Source organism: Coturnix japonica, chromosome 7, assembly GCF_054131305.1.
Source record: "Coturnix japonica strain WE chromosome 7, WE-NBRP24, whole genome shotgun sequence".
Lineage (NCBI taxonomy): Eukaryota > Metazoa > Chordata > Aves > Galliformes > Phasianidae > Coturnix > Coturnix japonica.
Window position 1 is genome coordinate 5071576 of NC_140669.1, and position 8508 is coordinate 5080083.

The 8508-nt window shown below is 41.7% G+C and overlaps 1 long non-coding RNA gene across 1 annotated transcript; it reads right to left on the bottom strand.

Moving 5' to 3' along the window:
* Positions 1-212: 212 nt before the first annotated feature.
* On the bottom strand, positions 213-3592 carry LOC107316987 (uncharacterized). The gene is made up of 3 exons (XR_014948186.1): positions 1872-3592; positions 1265-1332; positions 213-313 (listed from the first exon to the last, which is right to left on the bottom strand). It is a non-coding gene; the product is annotated as an uncharacterized LOC107316987 (long non-coding RNA).
* Between the last annotated feature and the right edge of the window lie 4916 nt (positions 3593-8508).

Below are 8508 nucleotides of genomic sequence, written 5' to 3' on the forward strand. Positions count from 1 at the left end.
TCTTCCCCTCCTTGCAGCTGTTCCCATTACCTGGTGAATGCCTCTGTGGGCCCAGAAGGAGATGGATACTGTATGAGAGGTTGCTGTTTCAGATGAGCTGGCATGAGTAGGAAAACAACTTCCCTCAGTGTATATTTTTTAGTAGAGAAGGAATGAAAGAGCACAAAAGCTGTTTCTTGCTGATCAGTAAATTAAATATACAAATAAATAATCACCTTGGACAGCTATATATACCAAGATGAGCTGTGAACCTCCAGATGTCCTTAAAATCACTTGCACTGACCTCATGAAGCACAGGAATGATGAGTGGCCCCTTCATAGGAATGGGAACAGCAAAACCTAACAAAACAGAAAAGAAGCAGTGAGTGAGTGAGAAGGCTGTTTTGCATTGATCCTGGGAGCTTAGTGCCTCGAAGAACTGTGCCTAGGCTTTGCTTCTGGAAGTTTAAGCACATGTAAATCACACAGCAAATCATTACAGTACCGATGGGCATTCAGAGCCGTCACAAGATTTCTCAAGCCTTTTCATTACTTTCTTTTCAGGGACTTAGAAGCAGCATGAATTAAAGAATAGATTTTTGTAACAGTAGCCACTTTTTAATTTTCCATATGACAACTCTCTTTTAATTTCTCATTCACTAGCAGAGCCCAGTGCAGAAGCATTGTACGCGTGCTGTGGGCAGGCTCCACCAACACATAATTCATGCCATACAAACCAGAGTGGGAGCCAAGCTCTGCTTCACAGTCAGCACAGTAGGCAGACAATGCCATACAAAAAAAAAAATGATATTAGTTTTAAAGGCAGGGAGTGCATTTCTCTAATGGATCTTAGTTATCTATTTACTTGGGGGTTTCCAGAAGGTAAATGATAAATGTGGTGTGTGTTCTGTACAGCCCTGCCTGCCCTGCAACAGCTCTCTGCCTGGGGATGGTGTGGTGATGCTATGGCACTCGTGCAAGGAACTGATGGTTCCAGCACCTTGATGTAGTGACAGCATGCATCCCTTTATACTAAAACCGTGCACTAGACTCCAAACCTAAATTCAGCTATTATTCACCTAAATGTACAGCCTCATGTTTCATTCAGGATTACTTCAGTGGGGTTGTTTCTCACTGATTGCAGCTGAAAGGCAGACAAATCAGGCTTGTTATGCTTAAGGGCTGTGAATATTTTTATTTTTATTATTTTTTTTTTTTTTTCCAGTGGACCTGATGCCAAAGTGGTACCATTTCCTCCAAAGTAAATGGGGAGCAATCACCTTACCTTCGTTGTCATTCACCTTGCCATTAAACCCGGCTCTCCTTCATCGGCATGATGATCGGAGCCTGAGCCTGCGAATAATCAGAGTAACACAGTGCAGTATTTAGCAAAGCAGCTGCTGAAACACAGCCCCTCATCCCCTTGTGTGCCCCAACAGTGGCCTGCAGGAAGAGGCTGCTGTTGTTTCTCTCTCACCCTTTCCCTTCTCCTGCTTATATAGAAACTGAAGGAGGGGGAGGGTTTGTTTTTTTTAACCAGAAAAGAAACTTGGAACTCAAGTCAGTATAATGGGAGATTTAGGGTTTGGTCCTGCTGGAGAGATCAGATGTTGACCCAGATCTCCATGAGATATGTGGCTGAGGCTGCTGGAAGGACATTCCCTGAGAGGAGGCAGGTGGGGATTCTAGCTTGGAAAAAGCCACTGTGAGGACAGGGCTGGTGTGTAAGCTACAGGTAGCAGGGAGAGTTCCAGCAGGGACTTTTCAACCCTTCTTCCAGGCTGCTGTCAAAGACAAAGCAACGAACTACAGCACACCCATGGCCTGAGCCCTACAGCATGGGTGTGGGATTGGGGCGTTTCCTCCCACCTCTGCCCACCATGAGCCCTCACCTTGTCATGGGTACTCCCACAAGCTCAAGTCCCCACAGGTGCTGCCAAGTTGGAAAATCCCATGGGATGCACAGGATATGAAGTCTCACAGGCTGCTTGGCTGTTCACAGGCATAACTTCATGCATTTGCACATCTCACATTGGACCTGGGAAACTCTCAGAGATAGGCAGTGAGTTGAGACTAGACTGCCTGAATCCTTTCCCACATTCAGCATTAGGAAGCTCCCCAGTGTCACCCAACATGCCATAGTGGATGATGGCTGGCATGTGCCTGACCTGCTGGGATTATCCCACTTTTACCATTATTGGTATAAAAAGCTGAAGTTCCAAAAAGATTCAGCAGCATTTAAAATGAAAAAAGTCTTACCTTTGGTAAAGCTTGCCTTTTATTTATGAAATTCCTAGCATAAATAAAGTCTGGTTACTGTAGACCTAAAAACCACAAGACTTTAAAGACATTTTTGTCAGATCATGGTAAGAACAACCTTGATGTGGTTTTCCAGGCTTTGAATTATAATGTATGTCATCAGCAATGTTAGTTGTTATAATTTACTCCTGACATTAAGATCTTGCTTTTGGGCATATAGTTGCAAATGTATCCTATTCACTTTCTTACTTTTAAATGCCCTTCATGTTTCAGTAAGACAATCCAATCAAAACTAAAGACCAAATGCACTGTAAAACAAATCAAGCATACAAACAATTCTTAAGCATTCCCCTTGTAGTTTCAGTTGCTTGCCCAAGGCTTCTAAACTTCTTAAGCTATGTAATCATGAAGCATAGAGAGATTTTCAAAGGAAATATTTATATCGTATATATTTTATATGTTGCTTAGGTTGGAATTTATTAAAAGAAAGCCATATATGTATGAATTTATCATCAATTTAACCATTTTGATCTAAAACCCACCAGTACACAACATCCTCATTTAGAAGTGTTTCTTTCTGATTTTCTTATTTCAAATAAGAAGTTTTATGACAATGCTTTGGATGTGAATAGTTGAGCTAAGGGATATACACCTCTGGGTGAAGCAGAAGTCCCCCATGAGGAGAGATGCTTTCACTTAATGATAGTCATAAAGCTGATTTTTAAAGCTATACAAGTCACCGATTCTCTGTCTTCAGCCTTAGGCTGGATCCCATATTCTGTTGCTTTCCTTCAAACCAGTCCATGTTCTGCACATTAGAGCAGAATTTGTGTTTTCTTGTCTTTCTGTACCCCTTCATACAGAGCATGAGAATGAACAAAATCCTTTTAAAGCTCTGGAAGAAACTAGCCCCCTAAAAAACAGCCCCAAGGAAAGGGTCGTAAGGCTGAAGTAAAAACAGGAATCCTAACCGACATCCCTGGTTTGGGGTTTAATCTGAAAAAGAAGCAGATGAGCTTTTCACTGTGTGATAACCATCCTCCTGCCCTCCTCAGCTGCAAATAATTAAATGAGTTTCAGTAAGTGTGACATAAGATCAGCTCCCAAGAGCTTCCGCCAAGGAGCACTTATAAGGCATGAATTAAATAAAGGTTGAAGTACTTTTAGCCAATCAGCAGGTTTCTCGTAGAGAGACAGGAGCTCCTTCATTTAGGAACCTGACATTTGGTGCCAGTTCTACCGAGCAGAACAGATCTCACCAGTTACGGCGGTAATGAAGGAGCGATGGTGGTATTTGCACTTGACTCGAACGCCGGCATAAATTCTGGTCCTCGTGCAGAGCACTGCGGCTTCTCTGAAATAAAGCATATTTCAGCCTCATTAACCAATTTAAGATCTGAAATGAAATGAGATAAATTTAACCTAAATCCATCTTGCCCAGGCTGGCATTAAGAATTAGCATCTCTGGGTCTGCAAGGCTACTGGAAGTGGCCATTCCTGGAAAGTAATATTTCCTGAGGTTTTTTTGTTAATGGGCACAAAATTTTAATCAGATCAGGTACGTGCATCTTGCTTTGTGAATATTACTGGCACCCATGGAAACTTGCAGTATTCCTGCGCTAGAGTTTCAGGCAATGATTAAATCTTAATGCATTAAAATGCTACATTTACCATTTAGCCACTAATACAGAATTAGAACAATAAACACGATTATAAAATAATTACCACTCATCAGAATAACCTTTACTTCAAACAGCACGTTTCAGTCGTGTTCATACTGCACAATTAGAACCATTAGAATATGCTCAGTTTTCACCAGGATGGCCAGCCAAGGCGGAAGGCTGAGACATAAAAATGGTAATTAAAGCCTTGAAAGAAGGTTACATTGGCTGTTATTTGTTGTAAGGATGGCACTGTCGTTCTCATGGCTCAGCCTTCTGGGATTGGCCAAACAGGTGAAGTTTCCTCATTAATTAATTTTCTCTCAGCTTCAGAACAGCCAAAAGTAGTACTGGAAATAACCTGTTTCTGAAGGGTCACCTCTACGTGACACCCCTGTATTGGTGTCATCAGAATTAATAGGAAAACTTGCCTTAAGCTTAATTGGTATTTTAATGCCTACATTTTTAAATTACTTGAACACTTTCTTAATTAAACTGGAACATTAAAAATGAAACTGCTTTTTATTTTATGCTGTTTTCTTCATATTAAAATATTTCAAAGATAATTGCAATCCATACGGAAGGGTGGCTTTTTTTTTTTTTTTTTTAATAAAAAAGTCTTGTACTCAATACTACACGTTAATTATAAGAAAGAAACAACTGGGAACAAAACTGTAATGGGTAGTCCAAAGGCCAGCAGTGATTTCACCCCAATGATTGAACATGGCAATTGTTTCCCAGGTGTGCAGATCTTAATCCCACTGTGGATTGGTACTGCTTCCACTGCCTGTATCTTTAATATCTACATAGAGAGACACTGCTGTGGTTGTTAAGACAGTTGGGGAAACTCGTGCTTTACATCAGTACTGTCACAAGTTAAAGGTCCAGAGACCTTAAGCTAACGGCTCAAACCCAGCAAAGCAACAGAATGAAAAACTACACCTGTTATTCCTGCTGGTATTTTAAGGAAAATGAAGTGAACAATGAAATTTCTCAATGGCAATAGGGTCATTCCTTCCCTCAGCTTACGATGTCTGTGGAGAACTTCTGACATCTTTCTAATGTATGGATCATTTATTTTGTGCTTATTATGTGCTTTAACATCTCGCCTGTTGCTGTATCCTCATGCACCATCCTGAGATAAACCACATTCAGCAAATAAACCACATACTTGTCTTCACCTGCACCACTGCAGCTAGGGGTAAAAATGTGTTATTGAGCTTAATGGGTAAATCCATTAAATATTTTCAAGCTATGATTGTTGGAAACAAAATGCTAACTGATTGCAGTAAAGAGCCTTTTATATTCCATATAAACATAACTTGGCTCCCCTGGAGGAGCACAAAGAAGAAATGGGAACTGGATGAAAAAGGAGCTGGGGAAGCAGTGTCAGCTTGGGATATGCAGCTCTCCGCTGTTACACCAGTGCAAGCAGGAGCAGGATATGGCCCTGGCTTCTCTCCCATGCTCTTCAAGCAGGGCCCAGGCTGGGGGGTTGCCCATCTTTTCTTCTGAAAGCATTTAAGCCTGGCACTTCCTTAAAGAACTCATCACTAGTGCCAATTAAACAACTGAATCTTTCTTTTTGTTCCGTTAGGAATTTCTTTTTCTTTTATTTTGTCTTCTGAAGGCCCAGCTTCTGAAGCACAATACTGCGAATGGAGTAAAGCGAGCCATTTGCAAGGCTGAGCCCTGAAATTATAAACAGCTTCTGATTTTATAGGCAAGGAGTTCTCTTCAGAGGAATTTACATCCCTCTGCCTTTAAAGTGGAGACGAAATGGACTTCCATCATCCACTGTGCTCAAAGCTCTTACTGTCCTTTCTCTTCTAAAAACTTTTCTTTTTTGCAGAATAACCAGATCCTTTTCCAGGGAGAAGCAGAAAAAACAGAAGTGAAGGAAAGGTGGAGCCATGGTGGATGCTTCATGCTGCACACATCACAAGCAGAGCTGCTCCAGCCCTGGAGACATCCCTCTGCCCTCGGCAGCGTGGCAGCAGTGTGGGCTTTGCTGGTTCTCCTGGCCCTTTTCTCCTTACCCAGGAAAACAGCTCAGGCCGTGGCTCAGAGCCTCTCTATTGCCTCCCAATTAATTGCACAGACGACTCTGTGCTCTTTGATGTCACTGCTGCGAGCGCTGATAAAATTTGAGGAGCTTTAGAGCATGGAAGTTGCTGCAGACAGTTTTTCTTGTTGCTTGTGTGTCAATACCCTATCGAGTCAGCAATTATCCTAAACCCTTACTGCAAGCCAATGCAAAATAAAGGAAAATTTTCTAAGTAATCATTTTTTATAAGACGCTTCCACCGCATCCTGCTCCACATGCAAATTCATGTGTGCTTGCTGGCTTTTACAGGATTCTTGGAATTACTATGCAGAAATGTTCTTACTTCAGCATTGAGATGGGAAGGACACATCCATCCACAGACATATGACCGCACAGCACCCAGCACCACCGACAGAATTTGCCATTCTGCACTATACCTCATCCTCTGACATTTGCAACAGCATGGCTCTGCAACACGCTGGAAATAAAGGTTCTGCATTTACAAATGCCACAGGAGTGAAGATGAAGGAAGAAAGCATCGGCGCCCAGCTGTTGGAACCAACAGCACCATGGAGCAGGGGGCGGGGGCTGGGATTAGCATGCTGCTCACACGCTCACTGCCTTCTCTAATCACAATGCAGGCATTATCAGCAAGCAGTGAATCTTTGTATTATTTCCAAGTTTCCCCTATTGTCAGTCATTGTGACAAAGTGCAGGACGATCTGACACAATGATGAATCACTCCCGACATTGAGTTTTCATGGGGCTGTCAGGCGATCTCAGTAGGCTGCATCACCTGGAAATGCCACAAGACTCAAACACAAGAACAAAAGCAGAGTTTGGGATCAACTCCACTGACTCGGGATATAAACAGGGGAGTTGGAGGGCTGGCTCGGGGTCTTCTCATCCACATATCTTTGTGTTCTTCTAGCGTGAATGCAACCACAGGGCTTATTAAAACATCTTGCATGCAAATAGGAGGATGGGTTAAGTTTTTAAATTAAATTCGTGCATGAATGGATTCGTACTGTGCTCACTTATTACCGTACTGGCTCCAAGATGCAACTCCTATCGGATCATGGGTTATTTTCTCCTGACATTTTGGGTTGTATATACAGAAATGAGATTCTTTCCATTTCTTATTCCTGCCTGGCAAAAATATCTCACAGGCTTTTCATTCTCTCTATGAAGCCAGTAAAATGGAGCAGTGCCGGCAACTGATTGATGTATAGTCAAATGCAAACATGCATGTTTAAGTACATGCCTTGCCTTCTGTGTGTTTGCTTGTTGGTGCTATTGTAAGTCCAGCCCAGAAGAACACTGCTCTCTCCCACATTATTATTCACAAAGGCAGTTTTCTGAGTTATTTCTGTTCTCACACAATATTCATGATAGCAATTTGATACCTTAGCAGTTTCAAGGTTATCAAGTGATTGAAAATCCTACTGCTTACTTCAAGGTGTAACATATAAACTCTACTGCCATCCATTCAAGTAATATAATAGTTTTTCTTAATGCCTTTCATGATCCACTGATTTAAAGTGTAAGCGAACTTCAGAAAGGGCTTATCAGCCCTGGACTCCATTGGTGCTGTTTGCAGTGGAACGCAGTCCCTTGAGTTTGTATCAGTGCGTGTTGCACTTCCAAGCAATATTTAATCTCTTCCTGAGGTACTGATACATCAGCTCCAGAATGAGGACATTAAACTACAGTCATAATGAGAAACAAAGAAGTGGTTATTCATTTCATGTGCTGAAAGGCCAGCACTCTGAATCTGCTGTGAGAACTGAAGATTGAAGATCGTGGCACTAAACTTTGTGCCAAAGAGCAGCTACAGAGCCGTTGGATACGGCAGCATTGGGTAACGATGAACAGATCACTGCATGCTTAATGAAGGCACTGAAGAAAAGGCTATCACTTCTCAACCTGTTTCAGAGGCTCCCAGTCACCCACCCAAGTTTGGCCTTGGTTGCAGTTTGGGTGGTTTTTGATTGGTGGATTGTGTTGCTTGATAGAGTTCACATGGCGGCATCTGCTTAAGTAACAGATGTCTGTGCCACTAAGGTGCTATGTTCCTGCTTTTTATATAGAGAGAAATTGCTTTTTCAAGAGTTTTTATTGTCTTTATGCAAATTAAAATACAAAATTCCTCTCTCTCCTTAAAGGATCCTCATTATAACAAGAAACTTAAATAATCATAAATACATATGCAGCCCCATAAAATCTTTTGCTTGTTGGATATCAAGGAAGTTCCTTCTGCACTGTCAATTGTGCATGAAATTAGTTCTTATTTCAACTACCAGTATGAAGACACTTGCTTTCATTCAGCAAAGCCCCACTGGATTTCTAAACAAATAGTGCAGAATAGTTGTTTGTGCCAAAGTATTTCAAGGAGGAAATTTTGCATTCTGTTTTTTACGCAGGGCTGAAGAGGAAGACAGAGCTCTGTACTTATTCCCTAGAAGCCCAGTGAAAGGAATATATACGCTTTTTATCTTTCCTTTGCCAGCTTTCTTTAGTAGACAAGCGCGTGATGTCTTTACGGATGCATTTTTTTAGCTG